General features: G+C 55.9%; 1 protein-coding gene across 1 annotated transcript in view; it reads left to right on the top strand.

Annotated features, from left to right (window-relative positions):
* Positions 1-130: 130 nt before the first annotated feature.
* The window catches only part of LRRC32 (leucine rich repeat containing 32), a 28,640-nt gene continuing 15,195 nt past the window's right edge, over positions 131-13,575 (top strand). The window contains exon 1 of the mRNA XM_019449891.2: positions 131-254. The gene's annotated coding sequence lies outside the window, so the exon portion shown is untranslated. The remainder of the gene's footprint in view (positions 255-13,575) is intronic.

The following is a 13,575-nucleotide window of genomic DNA, read 5'->3' as shown; positions in this document are numbered from 1 at the left end:
ACATGGAGAACACAGTTCCCACTGTATAGCCCAAGTGCCTGGGCCCAGAGGGAGGAGGTCATGTGCCCCAAGTGGCACAGCTGCCACAGGGAAAGACGGGGACCAGGAGCTGGAGCCAGGCAGAGGAGGGCCCCAAACTCAGCCGGGCGGTCTGTCGTCTCCGAGGACGGAGACTTTTGTCATCCCTAAAATGGGTGTCGATGAGGCCCACGTAAGACTTGTTCCCAAGACAGGGCTCGACCACAGCAAACACTGTAAGTATGCCGCCCCCTTCCCTTCCTCTCCTGCCCTAGCCTGCCTAACCCTTTGGGTATCTGAGAGCACTGCGTTGGGAGTCTAGGTCTTGGGCTCCCAGAATCTCAGGGGAAAGAAGGGGAGCGGAGTGATAATTCCTTAGTTCTTAGGAAAATGAGACTTCTGTCTTACAGGAAAAAAAGCAAACAAACCCACAACCAACTCATTAAAGCGGCTTCTAACATCAAAGAGTTGCTCACCAAACCCCTGAGGCTGATTTCAGAGCAGGCGGACTGGTGCAGGTGGAATTCATTTCCCTGACTGAGGGGAGAGGGCCAGGGGCCAGGGAGCAGGTTCAGCCCTAAACAAACTTGTCCTTCTTCAAAAGACCCCTCGGGAGGCAGAGCTGGCACTACACGGAACTGGGGGTCATTGGAAAAATACTCTGGTGGAGGCTGTGCTCACAGAGGCCACAGAGGCTGTGTGTGTGTGTGTGTGTGTGTGTGTGCTCGAGCACGCGCGCGCACTCACATGCCCACACAGGAGCAAGAGAGGAGATGTGAGAGGCCCATGGATGAGGTGCGAATGGGGCCATTAGCTGCTGTGTGGAAAGTGCTAGACTCAGCTTTGGGAGATGCCACTCCTGAACTCCTGACCTACGTGGCTTTGGGCCTAACCTTTTTACACCTCAGCTTCCTGAAATGCAGAACCCGGCCAGTCACCCTGAGCTCCTGGGGACAGTGCGTTCAGCCAAACGAGGCTGCAGCGGTGTGCAGGAAGGAGGACCTGCACACACCAGCTGTGGGACAAGCCCACGGCTTTGTGCACGACCGCGTCTGCACCTGCACACAGCCGTGTTGGTGGCGGGACAGAAGCTCGGCCCTGGGTCCCCTACTGAACTCTGTGGCTCACGTTCAGCCTATGAATTTTCTTCCATCTTTAGGTGACCGCGAGGTCCCGCCGGGTCTGAGGCTTTGCGAACACAGTTTCCATGAGCACACGTGTGGGTCCGTGGAGGCCCGGTGTGCAGGGCAGACCCAGGAGACCAGAATTCAAACCAAGATTCTGGTTTCCTACCATGACCCAGGCAGGGGGTCTCTCTGTACCCTTAGCTGCTCACTGCACAGCAGAGACCAGGCCCCTGCCGTGCCTGCCTTATAGAGATGCTGTTGGGTCAGAGGGGACAACAGCTGTGAAAGCGTGCACATGTGTGTGAACAGCCCCGCATGGCTTCATGTGCATTATGTGGATGTTGGAGTTAAAAGGGCTCTGGGCAGGCGACTGACCCCGTTCCTGTGCGTGCGTCTGCGTCCACATGTGTGTGCTTGTCTATGGATGTCCCTGTGCATGTTGTCAGTGCGCATGTATACGCACGTATGGGTCTGTGTGTGTGCATCTGTGTATACGTGGGCCTTGCTGTGTCAGCACGTACCCTGCTTTAGCTGTGTATGTTATGTGTCCAAGCGTGTGTGGCTGGTCACCAAAGTCTGGGAGCAGCGGCAGATCTCCACATATTTGTGTCTGCGCACACGACGTGCGCCCGCATTTGGGGGGTGTGTCCAAGTGCATGCCTTGTACACGTGTGGGGTATATGTCAGACTGTGCCTGGATCCGGCCCTGGGTCTCCTTGCTCTTGGGTCCCCCAGAATGGTGATGTGGGGAGAGTAGCCCTTGTCCTGCTGCCCACCCTTGAGCTGCCCAGGCTGAGAAGGGCTGAGGCAGCTCTGGTCCCCGAGGCCCCTGCTCAGACCCTGCGAGGCAGGCCTGGGGCCCCGGGGAGGGAATACTGTCTCCAAAGCTGATACATTGCAGATGAATAGAGGCCCCCACACTGTGGTCCTCACCTCTCCCCACCCTTCCCTCAGCAGCTGGGGACAAGGTCACCGAGGCAGAAGGCCAGTGCCTGCCTGGCTCCTACATCGTGCCTGTGCCCAGGCCTGGGCCAGTTTCTTTGGTGCTGGGAGATGTTAGTGCTGATTTATTCTACACTCACTGCTTCCTGCTGTGGGCCAGGCCCTGTGCCCGGAGCTTCCATGTACGTTGTCTCAGCCACAACACTCACCAAGACAGGAGTTATGTGCCCACTTTCTAGATGAGGAAACAGAGGCTCAGAGGGGTGAAGTGACTTGTCCACGCCAGCCTCTATGTGTCTTCTGATCTGAGGCGATTACACAGTGCTACAAAAGCCCCGGGAAATAGCGATCGTCCCTGAAAAGCTCCCAGAGGGGGCTCCAGAGGGCATGGCTTTTCTGTGAGTGGGGGGTGAGGACAAAACCTTCCTGATGAGGCTCAGGAGGCTTTCAGGAGCTCCCCCTCGTCTTATGACGAGCCAGTGCCGGCTGGTCCCCATGAAGTCCTCCACCTTCGCCATCAGCCTGGGGCCATGTTCCTGTCCCTTGGTCGGTTTCCAGCAACGGAACGCTCCTGGTTCCTCTAGGGAGAGGAGTTCTCATGGTGGCAGGCACAACCACGGGGCTCCAGAAGGTCTTTGCAGGCTCCGGTGGTCTGGAACTGCTGGGTGCAGTGTTCTTCAGGCAGGCACGATTTAGGACAGACTCCTTGGAAAAGCCAAATGCTTTAGCCTGGTGTTCGTCTACTTGTGCTGGCTTCACCTCCCCTGCCCCTCCCACTCAACTCTCTGGTCATGACAGACTGCTTACCCTTCCCCAAACCCAGAGTGATGCCACATCCTGCTCTTGCTGTTTTCTCCACCTACATGACCCTACCCTTTTTTCAATATCTGGCAGACTCCCAAACATCCTTCAAAGCCCACCTAAAAGCCACCTCCTCCTGAAACCCTTTCCCAAGGCACCCTCGATAGGCAATTATTAGTTGCCATGCCCGACCCTCACTTGACGGCAGGAACCATATCAGGTTCATTCCTTTAGCCCAAAGCCCAGATGGAGGTGTGCAGCGGGATGGTGAACCGATGAGCTAACAAACTAAAGAACTAGTTAGCCCACAGGCTGTCAGCGAGCAATCTCCCCTCCTGCAATGCTAGCTCCTGAGCTCTCCTGCCCTCCCCTGCAAGCTCTCCTCCTCGGATGTTCTCTGCACAGGGCTCGTGTAGTCTACTGCTGAGTTAGGATCCTGCGTGCCATGTGTGGGCAGTGTGTCAGTCCGTGGCTCTCCTGTCTGCCCTGTCTCTCCTCACCACCACCCCTCCTACTGCTACAGATGCTCTTACCTCCACCCCTACACTAGCCTGAATGATCTTCCCTAGTCCCTCTGCTTCCTACTCCTTCTGGCCAGCTCCTCCTCACCCTCCACACCTCTGTTCCCTTGCTGCCTCCTCCAGGAAGCCTTCCTGGAAACCATCCCCTCACCCCCGCATACTGCAGGAGGGGCATCTCCTCTGCCCCTTGGGACCCCCAGCCACCTTGTCCAGCTCTGTCGCTGCAGACTGGGGGCAGGACTGGGTCTAAACCCTCTTTCTGTGACCCCAGAAGGAGAACAAATATAACAGGGCAGGGGAGGTGGAGGAGGCCACTGTGGTGGCAGGTGAACCCCACTTTAAGGAAATCTACCTGCACGAAGATCGAGGTTTGATTTACTCAAAGGCTGTTAGAGCTGAGCCTCCACTCTTACAGGGGGAGGAGAAGTAACGTAGAGCAGGAGGAAGGAGCCACATATTACTGAGCATGTTGTGTGTGTGTTGTCTCAGACAGCGGTCCTTGTAGCCCTAGGCGGGGGCGGGCAATGGAAGGGGAGGCGTCATCACCCCCACTGCTGCTGAGCTCCCCTGAGGCTGTGGGACGCCAAAGCCTGGGGTTCTTTCCCAAGTGCCAGCCATGCCACCTCTTGTCCCAGCTCCGTCCCTGGACTTGCACTAGCCATCCCTGCTGGGAGGTTCGGTCTCCCCATCAGGACGTGGACAGGGTGGACTGAATCTTCAAGGCCCCTTTCCAGTTTCCGTGAGTACCTGAGACTCTTCAGAAGTCCACTAGGGGGCAGGCAAGCTGTTCCAGAGAGAACCGGGAGCCCGCTGGCAACCCCAAGATTCCGGGGCCTTCCCCAGCCAGCAGGCTCCAGGGGCTGCTGCCGGAAGGGAGGATGGGACCACACAGAGCCATAGGCGGGGGTCCACCCCACAGAGGAATCTTGCTGGGGGACTCCCCTCTGATGAACGAAGGACAGCAGAGGACAGCAGATCCGGGTCCCATCCCCATCCGAGAGGCCTGGCCCAAGTTGGCTTCTGTCAGAGTTCTGTCCAGTCTCAGTCATTGAAACTCCTATTAAATAACACCTGGGTGATGCTCACCTGGCCTTCCAGACCCTCTCCTGAGCGGCAGGTGTAGTGATGCCCCACTGGGCATCTCCCCAGTGAGCCACAGACCATCGTGACTGTGCTCTGCCCAGTCACCTGGTCAGAACCAGGAATGATCACCCTCTCTTCCCCGTCCTTCCCGTGACCCTCTCCCCAAGCCTGTCCCGCCCACCACACTGGGCTCTGCCTTTACCCAAGCCCCACCATCAGCATACTCAGTGATGGCATCAACCTCCGGGCCACTCTCCTGCCTCCATTCCCCATTGGCCTGTGACATCCTCAGCCTACCTGCAGCACAGGGCTCGCCATGCCACCTTCCTACATAGCGTGCTCCCCACTGCTGAAGGCCAGGGCTCTTCGCCAGGGGGCTCCTGCCAGTGGACCCTCCCCCACCATCTCCTCTGATGCCCAGCACCTTCCCACCCCCATGCCCAGCCCCACCTTGTCCTCTCAAAGTGCTCAGACCCTCCAGTTTCAACCTAGAGGATGTTTATTGTGAGGCATTCCTATTAGTACTTTTAATAACCCAAGACCTGGACTCAGTGGCCTGGAGACAGTGCGACCATTGTGCCCAAGTCCCAAATCCTTGCTTGAGGAAGATCACAATATCCACTTGGCCCACTTCCGGGATTGTCACTGAGTGCATGGCCTGGGGAAAGCTAGGCTGGGGGGAGGGCAGTCTTTGTTTTCCCTGAGTGTCCACCTTGAACCTGCACTTAGCACTTTGATATAGCCCTAAAACCAGTGCAACTTCCCCGTGCATCATAAGAAATGGGGAGTTTGCTGGAGAATTCCTGGGAGTCAAGAAGAAAGCACATCACCGCACATCATACAGCAGGGCTTCGTGAACCCCCCACACCAGCCTCTTGGTTCTCCTGCCAGTCTGCTCCCTGACAGACATTTCCACCTTGCTTCCAGAACCCACTGTCGTCCCGAGCCAACCAGCACCCGGCCTCTGCTTCCTGCTTCATTGGTAGAGCAATGTCCCCTCCAGCTACCGCTCTGTCCTCTTGTCTCCTAGCTGGACCTGCCAGGGCTGCTGCCTTATAAATAGCCAAAGAGCAATTTATAAGATTGATCAAAGGCCCAGGAGTCTTTAAAAGGGCTGAATCAGGCCTTCCCGGGCACTGGGCAGTATGTACATACGGCTCACCTGTGGGCAGCCCATAGGAGGGTCTTTATTCCACTGAAAAGAAGGAACTGATATGGGTAGGATACCTGCCCTTCAACCCTCACTACGATCATGCAGGGTAGATGTTATTCTCCCCATATCTTTCAATGATGCTACTGAGACTCCTAGACCTTGACTCCAAAGCCCCCACCACGTGTGCCATCCTGCCTGCCTTGTCCCCCCAGAGCTACATACTACACAGAAAGAGCTGACGTGGATACGGTGACAGCCTCAGTCCCCAGCTGCAGGGTGGGAGCAGCCAAAGGAAATGGGGTGAGTTCTGGGGTGAGGTCCAGAGGAACAGGCAGGTGAGGCTGGGCCCCGGGTGAGGCCAAGGCCAACAGCCATGTGTCCGGACGGCGGATGGAGGAGCTGAATGGGCAGACATCAGAGTGTGCTATAGACAGGGGTCAAGGTCTGTGTCTGCAGTGTAAGTGGGGCAGTGGGAGAATGAAATAGCAAGGATGCCCCTGAACTGTGGCCATCCAGAAGCCTTCGAAGAGCCTTCCAGGCACTGGGAAGGATGTCTTCAAGGCAGGCAGCCCAAGGGAGGGTGGTGGTCTGGCAACTCTAAATGGAGAGAGGGACAGAGACAGAGGGAAGAGATGGGGGTGGGGAAGAGTGGGAGAGAGTGGGGGCAGGGAGAGCGGGAGTATGGCAGAGATAACTGAGCACAGTTGGGAGAGAGCAGGAAAGGAGCTGGTGGAGGATGTGTGTCGGTGCATGATATGGACTCTGGTCCCTGTGAGCAGTGAAAGAGACAGGAAAATGGGAAATGTGACTTGTGGTTGGACCCCCCAGGGCCATCAAAGGGTTTTAAGCAGGGAGTGACCTGGTCAAATCTGTGTTTTGGAGAGACTCCATCTGGCCGCCACGTGGAAGATGAATGGCTGGATGGGTGAACAGGAAAGGGGGATCCTGGGGCAGGAAGGTCTCCTGGAGGGAGGGCAAGGAGAGAAACAAGCCAGGGAGGCCCGGGAGCTTCCACATTTAAAGATCAGGTGGAGAAGGAGGAAGAAGAGGAGGGGCCAGAGAAGGATCCAGGAGGAGATACTGGAGAGGTGGCAGGAGAGCCAGGAGAGGGCATCACAAGGTGCTAAGGGAAGAGGGCGATTCAGGAAGGAGGGAGTGGGCAGCCAAGTGACCAAGCGACCGAGGGAGCTGGGGACGGAAGAGTTTCCGTCTGTAGCAGTTCTAGATGTGGAAGCTGGGGATGAGCTGGTTGGAACGATGAGGCCGGAGACAAGTGGAGGGAGAAGGGAGGCATGTGGCGGAGGTTGGAAATGGACACAGCAAGGGTAGGCAGCAGCCCTGGCAGGTCCGGCTAGGAGACAAGAGGACAGGGCAGTAGCTGGAGGGGACATGGGTTGGCCTGGAAGGAATTTGTTAAATAGGAGAGCATTCACGCTGATGGCAGAGCCTGCAGGGAGAGGGGCTGCGTTGTTCTCCTGAAAGATGGCCTCTGCCAGCAGGAAGCATAGCCCGGCCCCCAGGAGGCCAGGCGGGCCCTGATGCAGGCCGAGGTGAGGTTGGTTTCAGGGGTCTGGATCAGGCCTCAAACCCAGGTCTGCTGCCCCCAGCACACAGAAGAGAGGGAAGGCAAGCAGGCAGAAGTCACAGCCCAGAAGAACCCAGAGAACAGCAGTCTGGAAGGCTGAATACCCATTCCCCAGCTTCCAGACCTAGAGAGAGGGGCTGGCTTTGGGGTCAGGGCCAGCATCCACTCCTTAGGAGATGGGATCCAGCCCTCTGCATCCTGCAGCCCCAGCCCAGCCTCGAAGCTCTTGGCGTCCTAAGCTCACAGTACCCCATCGGGATGAATCACAGGCTCCCTGGGAGGCCACAGGAATCTGTCAAACTGTCTTTTCCCTTCTTCCCTTTGACACCCCGGCAAATCAGCCACCCGACTCCTGTATGATCTGCTTTGGAGAACATCGGAGTTACAAGCAATGTGAGATCACAGCCCATTGCCTACAAGCACGTGCCCATGTGTCTGTGTATGTGCCCTGGGCGCGGGAGCCCGGCTATTTTAAGTCTTTGCTGTGTATAGGGGATACAAAGTGTGTTTGTGGACAATGTGTGTGTTGTGTCTGTGACTGTCACTTGCATGGGATATATATCACGTGCACATCACGTATGCTTCACGTGTATGCTTGTGATGGATGCTGCGTGCGTAGTGTTAACAGGAGAGTTGAACGTGTGTGTCTGTGAGTTGTGATTATGCAACTTGCGAGGGCGTCTCTGTGGAACGTTTGCAATGTTTGTAGCCAGTGTGTACCTGTGCGACACGTTTGTGTAAGGTTGATGCTTGTGTTCATGAGTCGTGGCCCTGTGTGTCCTGTACGGTCTTTGAGGGGATATATAAAGGGAGTGTGTGTGTGTGTGTGTGTGTGTGTGTGTGTGTGTGTTAAAGGGGCCTGGGGTGTGCTTTTGCAGGTGCACTGTGTCTGCGGGGGGAGAGCGTGTGTGTGTGAATGTGTGAAGGGATGTCATGGGGGGAAGTGAGACAGCCCAACATCACATGTCCTGACTCTGTGACGTGAGCTAATACTGTCCCCCTCAAGCCTCAGATTTCCCCCAAAGACCAGTACTTAAAGTGTTCTAGGAAGGGCCTCTGGTCATGAGGAAGACAACGCGAGAGGACAAGAAGGGGTCACAGTGGCCTGTGCCAAAGATGGTTACAATAGGAGCTGGGTGTGCCCAGTCCTTTGCCCCGAGCCCTTCCCTGGAGGCCCCACCTGTCCCTCTGCAGAATGGGAAGGCTGTTCACTCTCATTGTCCCTGGGGCAGCCACAGCTACCTTTTAGACAGGTCCCCTCCCCACGTTCTCTAAGCACAGCCAGGGGAAGCTTCACAGACCTCTCCATTCCTTCCCCAAATGGGAAGATAGAGCTGCTATCCAAAAAAAAAAAAAAAAAAGGCAAACAATAACCAGCCAGAAATCACAGGCAGTACCACTGAATGGATGAATGCCACAGGCAGGCAGGCAGGCAGGCGCTGACACAAAGGAGCTCTTCAAACAGCCCTAGCTTTCCATCACTGCTCTACTTTACAGAGACAGAATGGGTTCAGAGAGGTGAGGCCACGGGCCCAAAGTCACACAGCAATGGGCAGCACAGTGAGGATGGGAACCCGGGTGGGTCCCTCTCTGAAATCTAGGCTGCTTCTCTCCCTCAGCTTTGCCCTCCTCAGGCCACTCCTCATCCCACCCAAGAGGGGAGAAAATACAATGCCACGCACAAGGGGCGTCATGTAAATTTAAACTTTTAGATCATTTACTCTTTTGGCTAATTAACGTTCCATCAAGGGACAATATAGGCGCTGGAACCCTGATGCCTGGACTGATTTGTACTGGCTGTGCAAGCTTGAGTTAATCACTTAAACCTCTCTGAGTTTCCTCGTATGTCATCTGTATAAAGTGGAGATAATAATAGCAATAATAATAATAATAAAATATTTACCTCATTGGGTGTTATAGCAGTGAATGGGTCACAACACGAAAGCTGCATTAGAAACCGCCTGGGGGGCACCTGGGGGGCTCAGTCAGTTGAGAGTCTGACTCTTAATTTTGGCTCAGGTCACGATCCCAGGGTCATGGGATCGATCCCTGCATCAGGTTCTGCGCTGAGTGTGGAACCTGCTTAAGATTTTCTCTTTCTCTCTCTCTCTCTCTCTCCTTCTGCCCTTCCCCCACCCCATGCTCGCTCTCTCTCTCTCTCTCTCTCTCTCTCTTGCCCTCTGCCCGTCCCCACCCTAAAATTAAAAAAAGAAAAAAGAGGGGCTCCTGGGTGGCTCAGTTAAGTTGGTTAAGCGGCCAACTTCGGCTCAGGTCATGATCTCGTGGTCCGTGAGTTCGAACCCCACGTCGGGCTCTGTGCTGACCGCTCAGAGCCTGGAGCCTGTTGCAGATTCTGTGTCTCCCTCTCTCTGACCCTCCCCCGTTCATGCTCTGTCTCTGTCTCAAAAATAAATAAATGTTAAAAAAAAAATTTTTTTTTTTAAAGAAAAAAGAAAAAAAAAAGAAAGAAAGCAATCTCCTGGGCCAGCCCGTCCCCTTCCCACCTCTGAGTACACAGAGGCCTCACACTGGTCTCAGAATTTTACTCATGGTAAGAAAGACTCATACTCCTGTTAACCAGAGCTTCCCATTTCACGCCCTCATTTGGGCAGCTCGTGAGGAGAGGCTGTGGTCACCTCCATCTCACGGAGGATGAAGGCTGCCCCTCACCCTCACAGGCATGGCGCTTCTCCAAGGGTGGCCTGTGGCCGGGCAGCACCGGCGCCACTGGGGGTTTGCATGAGATGCAGCTTCTGGGCCCCACCTCGGACCTCCAGAACTAGAGTCTCTGGGGTAGGGCCTGGCAGTCTGTTTTAACGAGCCCTCGGGGATTCTGATAGTCTCCACAGTTTGAGAGGAGCTGGGCGAGGCGTCTGTGGTGTGAACCCAGGAGCACCTCACGTGGGGCAGGTCAAAAAAAGTAGGGGGGGGAGGGGAGCCACCCCCTCAGCACGCTCTCGGGGCCTAGAATCTGCTGTCTTTCTTGGAGCGGAAGTAGGGGAGGCAAGCAGGATTCTCTGAAACTTCAGCGGGGTGGCCTTTGTCTGTGGGGATCACCTGGGTACTCGTGAGTCGGTTTCCAGAAGCTCTGCCAGACCTTGGGGCTTTGACCCACCCACCCTCACCGCCCTCACCCAGGAGGAAGACAGGAGCCAAGAGCCCGCCGGGAGCTCGGCACCGTGGGGAACCTCAAGTTGGGGAGCCCCTGGACGCAGGGTACACCCACCATGGGTTGCCCTGCCTGGGCCATGGCCCTTCCCCTCACGGGCGCCGCGCCTTGCCTGAGGAGTCTGGCCCTCCGCCCTGGGTCCACTGAGCCTACAGTGCCGGGACCCTCCCAGTCACTGTCAGCCCCTCCCAGTCGCTGTCTCCTATCACTACTCGCTCCACCTGCCAACAAACAGGTCCCTTCCTGTTCAGGTCAACCACAGAGTCACAGCCTTTCACATGAGGAAGACAATATCAGTAATCATACCGATCCAAGCCCTGCTCCACTCAGCTTTTCAGTGTCATCTCAACGCCGCCTTGAAGCTGGCGGAATGAGTCCCCAGCACACAGATGAGAAACTGAGACTACCAGGGAGAAAAGACTTGGCCCAGGTTGTCCAGCTCTCCGCGACGGGCTGTCCCCAAGGCAGCCTGGACTCTACTTTACTCCCGTGCTTGCTGTCTCCCCTACCCCCCACCCCCCTCCCCTGGGCTTGTCTAAAGCCCGTACTGATAACCCGGGATCCTCAGGGACAGTTACATTGGGTTGAACCTTCAAATGGTTAAAATGGGGGAAAAAGTTGTGTGGCTGGAAGGGACAAACCCTCAGTTCCCAGCAGCCCGGGTACTGCAGAGAGCTGTGGTTTCATGGTCCGTGGCACAGCACAGTCAAGCTGTGGAGCCGCTTCTGATCCTGCCTGCCTGCCTGCCTGGCCCCGTCTCGAATTTTCTCATCTACCATCCCCCTCTCCCTTGGGGCCTCCCGGAGCCTCCAAACTCCCCACAGCCAGTTCTTGAGGACCAGACTCTGGGTGGCGGCCGAGGGGTACACAGGGCCTCACCCTCCCCTGCCTTGGTCACTCCCAGTGCTCGTGTCCCTACAAAGAGCAGAGAATTAGCCAGGTGAGTCTCTGGCCATGCGTGAGGGCCTTGGAGTCTGAGGGCTCAGATGGAAATGGTTGCTGTGCCCCGTCCCGTCATCCTCCTGAACCTCGGTCTCTCTTTTGCAAAAGGGGGGCAACAATATTCCCCGCTTCATCAGATGGCCGTGAGGAGGAGATAATTTGAATATAGTGCCTGGCACTGGGCCTGGCCTTGCAAGCCTTCCTTATTTCCATTTAACACATCAGAGCAAGGGACATACCACTTGTCCTTTATGTGTTTATTTCCCAAGCACCCAACACTGGCTTTTACTCACAAACTCCTTATAGCTGATACCCAGCAACATTTGCTTTCCTCTCCTACTGTCCCTCCAAGAGGTGGCCCTAGCTGGTATGGTCTGGGCCCAGTTTCCCTAGGGAGCAAAAGAGGGTGGGCCGTAAAAGAGCTGGGGAACCCAGGGTTCTGCCCCAGAAGGCAGGGCCCCAGTAGGGACTGATAAGGGACTTCCTGACTCCCAGGGGCCCACAGGGGTGCAAGGCAAGGGGCAGGGGCAAACCATATCTTTGCACTGAGACCTGGCCTGGAGGACAGAGACCTGGGTTCAATTCCTGACTCCAAAGCTGTGTGACTTGGGCCAGTTGCTTAACGCCTCTGAACCTGTTTTCCTAGTCAGTAATTGAAAATAAAGACACCTAAATGAAAGTCTTCTCTGTGGCTTTATCCTGATTTGGCACATGAGATGAAAGACTGGTCCACAGTGGATAGTTAGCAAAGAACAGTGGAAACCAAATTGAGGGCCCAAGGTGCCATGGTCCTTTCCACTCCAGTTTTACAGTTAGATGAGGACAGCCAGGCCCAGAGGTTCGGCAACTTGCCCAAGGTCACACAGGATGTGCACCTCATTGCCTTCCTGGGCCACTCGCTCCTACTTGAGACCCTGAGTATCATTTTGGCCTGAGGTGGAGCCCTCCCAGGGAGACTTCAGCCTGACTTGGTGCCTGAAAGGGTTTTCTCATCTCAGAATGGTGGTCCTGAGGACACAGGAAAACATGCGTCTCCTATCTTCACTGATAGAACGCATGAGGCAGTGGAGGTATTTTCACAAAAATACCAACACCGTCAAGACTGAGCTGCCCACTGATGGACTGACCAGAGAACTCCCTATTCCCGGAGGTGTGCGAGCTGGAACTAGCCAACACTGGATGGAGAGCCGGCCTTGGTGGCCTTTTAAAGACAGCTACCCTCCACATGGCTGCTAGGCAACTCTGACCCTGCTCAGTTCCAACCTCTCCCCCTCCTTCAGATCAAGCTCAGACTCCTGGACTTGGCCTTCGAGGCCTCTGGACTCATTCATCCTCTGTCCTCATCTGCCTCGCATCTGGTGATGCGAGACTGGAGCTTGGACATTTTTATTCATCAGCTTTCTGGGGCCCGCCAGGGAAGGGAGGTCGTATTTACTGAGAAAGTACCATGGGCCGCAGGCCTCTGACCAGGTACTTTACATACATTGTTGCATTTGACTCTTTACAGCAAGCCAGGAGGTCAGGTGATATTATCAGTCTCACTTGCAGATCCACAGACCGCGGTCAGAAAGATCAAGCAACCTGCCGAAAGTCACACAGCACCATGACTGCTGCAGAAGTGAAGAGATGAAGGGAGGGGCACTGAGCACGTAGGGTTCTTGGCTTTAGCCCCTGGTCCCAAGAGGCACCTGCAGTAGGTGGTCACACTTGGTTGCCCATCTGTCTCCGACTCTCGGGGAGCCCCATCCGGGCACTGGGTGAGGTGGAACCCCATGAACTAACTAACCACAACCACAGCCTTTGGGGGTGTGTGGGAGGCAGGCCGCTGTCCCCAGCCCGTCATAGCTCCGGCCCCGCCCTAACCCAACCCCGGCCAAAGCTCTGTGCCAGCCCAGTGGTTTCTGCTTGGCAGCAGCCCAGGGAAAGACGAGCTGGCGCTCAGCCGGCCTGGGCCTGGGTGTGGCAGGAGCAGGTCACGTGGGGGAACCCGGGAAATGCCTGAATCCTGCCTGGCCATGCTCTGCCCATGCTGCAAGGATGCTGCGAAGCAGTTTCTGGACATTTGGCCCCTTGGACAAGGATCTGGAAAAGGAAGCCCTCAGGGTACAGCAAAGGTATCACCAATAAAGCCAGCAAGGAGTTACCCTAACACCCACTGGGGCCAGGCCCCAGGAGGGGTTCGCTAAGCTTCGTTCTGGCACTAACCCCAAGAAGTGGCTACTATCTGCCTCACT

The sequence above is a fragment of the Panthera pardus genome, unplaced genomic scaffold, assembly GCF_024362965.1.
Source record: "Panthera pardus isolate Hobbes unplaced genomic scaffold, ASM2436296v1 HiC_scaffold_12, whole genome shotgun sequence".
Classification (NCBI taxonomy): Eukaryota; Metazoa; Chordata; class Mammalia; order Carnivora; family Felidae; genus Panthera; species Panthera pardus.
This window is presented reverse-complemented; position numbering and strand designations above follow the sequence as displayed.